Source organism: Glycine soja, chromosome 19 (genome assembly GCF_004193775.1).
Source record: "Glycine soja cultivar W05 chromosome 19, ASM419377v2, whole genome shotgun sequence".
Classification (NCBI taxonomy): Eukaryota; Viridiplantae; Streptophyta; class Magnoliopsida; order Fabales; family Fabaceae; genus Glycine; species Glycine soja.
The window spans coordinates 19,776,312-19,781,843 of NC_041020.1; the positions used below are offsets into that span (position 1 = coordinate 19,776,312).

Here is a 5,532-nt window from a genome sequence, read left to right on the forward strand (position 1 = left end):
ACAAAACTACCCCTAATACAAAAACTAGTCTAGGTACCCTAAAATGCAAGGGCTGAAAAATCCTACATTACTAGGGTACCCTCCCTACACTATGGAGCCCTAAATACAAGGCCCAAAAATAATGAAACCCTAATCTAATATGTACAGAGATAAGTGGGCTCATACTTAGCCCATGGGCCCTAAATCTATCTTAAGACTCATGAGAATCCTAGGGCCTTCTCCTGCATCTTTAGCCCAATCTTCTTGGAGTCTCCTAGCCATGGCTCTGGTGATGGTCCCCTCCTTGGAAGGATTGCATCATCCCCTCCCTCTTGAAGAGGATTTGTCCTCAAATCTATAGACGTATCATCATCTGAATCAGCTACACCTGCAAAAGGAACCAAATCAGTAATGTTAAAGGTGTTGCTAACTCCATACTCCTCTAGGAGGTCTAGCCTATAAGCATTGTTGTTGATCCTCTCTAAGACCTGAAAAGGGTCATCACCTTTGGGGCTAATTTTGGACTTTCTCTTAGTAAAAAATCTATCCTTCTTAAGATGGAGCCAAACCCAATCCCCTTTATTAAGCACCAACTCCTTCCTTCCTCTATTGCCTTAGCTGCATATACCTTTATGTGGTTCTCTATTTGGTTCCTAACCCTCTCATGTAATTTCTTCACAAACTATGACCTAGATACCCCTTATTTATGTATAAAAGAAGTGTCAAGTGGAAGGGGAATTAGGTCCAAAGGGGTGAGAGGATTGAACCCATAGACAACATCAAAAGGTGATTGCCTGGTAGTTCTATGAACCCCCTTATTATAGGAAAACTCCACATGAGGAAGGTATTTATCCCAAGACTTGTGATTGCCTTTTAGGAGAGCCCTTAACAATGTGGATAGAGATCTATTCATTACCTCTGTCTGCCCATTAGTCTATGGGTGACAAGTGGTGGAGAAAAGGAGCTTAGTTCCTAGCTTAGCCCATAAAGTTTTACAAAAATGGCTAATGAACTTAGCATCTCTACCAAAGACAATAGTCTTAGGCAAACCATGAAGCCTCACAACTTCTCTAAAAAAAGTCTTGAGATGTGACTAGCATCATCTACCTTGTGGCATGGTATGAAAAGTGCCATCTTGCTAAAGCTATCCACCACCACAAAGATAGAGTCTACAACCCTCTGGGTCCTAGGAAGCCCAAGGACAAAGTCCATACTTATATCTACCCAGGGTGCATATGGAATGGGTAAGGGTGTGTATAGCCCATGAGGTATCACCCTAGACTTGGCTTGTAAACAAGCCACACACCTAGTGCAATACCTATGGACATCTTTTTTATATGGGGCCAAAAGAATTTTTCCTTGAGCAAGACAAGAGTCTTATCAATTCCAAAATGCCCCATTAGCCAACCCTCATGGCTCTCTTTGGCCAACAACTTTCTAATGGATCCTTGGGGTATACAAAGCCTTCCCTCTTTGAAAAAACATCCCTTAGCAATGTAGAATCCATCTTGGGCCTTGTGCCCACAACTAGCATAAATTGGAGAGAAGTACTCATCAAAAACATATAATTCCCTTATGTTATCAAATCCTAAAATTCGAGCTCCAAGGGAAGAAAGCAACGTGTGTCTCCTAGAAAGAGCATCTGCAACCACATTGGTCTTTCCCTTTTCTATTTGATAACATATGGAAATTGCTCTAGGAACTCTACCCATTTTGTATGCCTCTTGTTTAACTTGCATTGCCCTCTAATGTACTTAAGTGATTTATGATCACTATGAATAAGAAACTCCTTGGAAACAAGGTAATATTCCCAAGTTTGGAGGGCTCTAACTAAGGCATAAATCCCCTTATCATATGTGGTGTAGTTGAGAGCGGCACCATGAAGTTTCTCACTAAAGGAAGTAATAGGGTGCCCACCTTGCAACAACACAACTCCCACACCTACACCAGAGGCATCACACTCTAGCTCAAAAGTTTTAGAAAAGTCAGGGAGAGCTAGAATGGGTGCCTTGGTGAGGTTTTCTTTGAGCAAAGCAAAGGCTTGCTCTTGTCTCTCTCCCCATGTGAATGCCACATTCTTCTTCGCCAACTCATTAAGTGGCGAAGCAAGTGTAGAAAAATTAGGAACAAACCTTCTATAGAAACTTGCCAACCCATGGAAGCTCCTAATATCTCATACACTTTTTGGGGTGGGCCATTCTTGGATGGCCTTGATTTTCTCAGGGTCCACATGGACCCCATTTTTGCTAACTACAAAACCTAAGAAGACTACACTATCAACACAAAAGGTGCATTTATCTATATTAGCAAAGAGAGTGTGTTTCCTAATAACTAAAAGAACTTGTCTTAGATGTCCTATGTGATCATCTAGGTCCCTACTATAGACTAAGATATCTTATGTGTCATTATTTTCGCCTATTTCTTAACCCTTTTGTCACCAATTTAATTACTGATTTACTCTAATTGTTAAATTTATTATTCAGTTTTATCAATTGGGCCCACTTGGCTAATTTGGTGTTTTGAATTCAATTTCAGGATAATTATAAGCAATTGGGCTGAGCCAGATTGGACTAGAAGAGAGAAGACAATTTTATTAGATTTCGTCTAATTTCATTTTATTGTGTTCAGTTTTTATTTAGTATTTTTCATTTCATTTTAGGCCAAAATAATGTAATCAGACCCAGTGACTTTGAGTGACCCTTAAAAATAGCATAGCCTTGGGATTCGTGCAGGCTATTCTATTATTCAGGAGTTTGAGGGTTTTATGTTTTGAGCTTTGTATTACTGTTCACTTGAATGCATTTTTCCATTTTTTCTGCTTTCAATTGCAATTTCGTTTCTGTTCCTTCTTCTGCCTTTAGCTTCATTTACGTTTTCTGCCTTTAGCTTCATTTACGTTTTCTGCCTTCAGCTTCATTTATGTTTTCTGCCTTTAGTTTCATTTATGTTTTCTGGTTTTGTTGAACTTATGGAAGGCTAAATTTATAGTGTTGTTTCCCTTTGAGAATGAAGCATAATTCTCTTTGAGGTTCTGTTTTTAATGTTGCTCTCCTATCGGTTTTCCCTTCACCAATTAACCCACATGCGTTCTGTTAATCTGTGCACGCTTCGTGTTTGATTAATTGCCTTTGTGCTTAAATGACGTTCGTGCTTAATGAACAAGGGGTTAATGGGTGTATGTGTTGCTTAATCACATATTGACAACCCTAAATTGATTTTCACTTAGTAAATTAAATTAGGGTTGGATTAAGTGGTTAACTGCCAGGGGTGAAATCCTCATAACCTAGGATAAGAGAATGTCTTCTGAATCAGAGGAAACAACACGTTTTTAATACTATTAATTTCGTATTCCAACTTGTTCTTAAATTCACAAAACAAACACCCCCCCAATTGTTACTGTTATAACGAAGCATATTATGACCTAGGATCACTTCCTAGTTACTAAATTCTAATGTTTATTTGATTCGGGTACGACTTCGATCAAATTTCGCGCCGTTGTTGGGGAGCAGTGGTCCAAAAGTTCATAATAGCTATTGATTCGTGTTTTATGTTTAGTTTTACATTTAGTTGTTTTACTTTTAATTCTTTTGTTTAGTATGTTCGTGTTGTGTTAGTGTGTTGTTCTGTTTTATTTGATGTTCTATTTTGCAATTTAGTAGTACCCCTTGTTCAGCGCTTCCCCTATTTTAGTTTTATGTTTTGCTGAGAATAATGCTTAGTGACGGAATTAGAGACTAATTTTGTGTTACTGTTCACACAACATTACATTAGTGACTGAATTAGTGACTGCTGCTGACAATTTAATTGGCAATTGTTGTTTTAATAGTTAGGGTTGTTATTTTAAGCTGAATTTTGGTGTGGTAGGTTCTTTTGACCCGTATTTTGTGTGAAAAATACCAGGAACACTTGTTGTGGCTAGATTTGAGAGATTCAAAAAAATTTGAGAACTTGTGTTTAGCAAAACTTCAAACGGCCATAACTTTCGCTCCGGATATCAGAATGACTATTATTATATATGTATTTGGGATAGAAAAAAATTTCCCAAATCTTGGTAGTCGGGCTTGGCCGGCTGAGGTCTCTAACTAGCCAAAATTGCCTGTTTACTAGTTTTTTTTTCAAGTTTTTTTGTTTTATTTTTCTAAACTTTCCTTAGGTAGTTTCCATAGTTAGACTTTGAATTTTTGACTGAAAATTTTTGTGCTATCTTTTCATGATTTTAGGGTATTGCTCACAAAATTTCAGGTCATTTGGATATTGTTTGAGTATAGCTATAGTTTTAACCCACCTCTTTTGCCCTGTCTGAGAAACACATGAATTGCTGCATATAGTGCATGACTAGAGGCAATCCAGGTGACTTACAACCCTTTGATCCTGAAATAGATAGGACATTTCATATATTAGTTAGGCATAGTGTGCATCCTGATTACCCTGAACATTTTGTACCTTTTGAGCATCCTGAGCATTCTATTATTGGTGAGTCTGAGCATTCTGTGGTTGGTAATTTTGAACATCCTGATTTTGAGCATTATAATTTTGAACATTCTGATTTTGAACATTCTGAAAATATGGCTCAACCTCCACCTCGTGAGAGGACTATAAGGAAAATGGCTGCACCTGATTTCACTTATGAAAACTTGTGCATTCAATACCCTGATGAGGATGTCCCATATGTTCTTAAAACTGGACTGATCCACTTGTTGCCCAAGTTTCATGGTCTTGTAGGTGAAGACCCTCATAAACATCTGAAAGAATTCCATATTGTTTGCTCCACCAGGAAACCTCCAGATGTCCAAGAAGATCACATCTTTCTGAAGGCCTTTCCTCATTCTTTAGAGGGAGTGGCAAAGGACTGGCTATATTACCTTGCTCCAAGGTTCATCACGAGCTGGGATGACCTCAAGAGAGTATTCTTAGAAAATTTTTTCCCTGCTTCCAGGACCACAACCATTAGAAAGGATATTTCAGGCATTAGGCAACTTAGTGGGGAGAGCCTATATGAATGCTGGGAGAGATTTAAAAAACTATGCGCCAGTTGCCCTCACCACCAGATTTCTGAGCAGCTTCTTCTCCAATATTTTTATGAAGGACTCAGTAACATGGAGAGAAGTATGACAGATGCTTCCAGTGGTGGAACCCTTGGAGACATGACCCCTGCTAAAGCCAGGAATTTAATTGAGAAGATGGCTTCCAACTCCCAACAGTTTTGTGCCAGAAATGATGCTATTGTCATTAGAGGAGTGAATGAAGTAGCCACGAATTCATCTTCATCAGCTGAAACTAAGAAGCTTGAGGGTAAACTAGATGCCTTGGTTAACCTGGTAACCCAACTGGCCTTGAATCAGAAATCTGTACCTGTCGCAAGACTCTGTGGTTTATGCTCCTTTGCCGACCACCATACAGACCTTTGCCCTTCTATGAAGCAATCTGGAGCAATGGAACAGCTTGAAGCTTATGCTGCAAACATCTACAATAGACCTCCTCAACCTCAGCAGCAAAATCAACCACAACAGAACAATTATGACCTCTCCAGCAACAGATACAATCCCAGATGGA

General features: G+C 38.9%; 1 non-coding gene across 1 annotated transcript; it reads right to left on the reverse strand.

Moving 5' to 3' along the window:
- Positions 1-4,922: 4,922 nt before the first annotated feature.
- LOC114401040 lies at positions 4,923-5,029 on the reverse strand. The gene has a single exon (XR_003664156.1). It is a non-coding gene; the product is annotated as a small nucleolar RNA R71 (small nucleolar RNA).
- Positions 5,030-5,532: the final 503 nt, after the last annotated feature.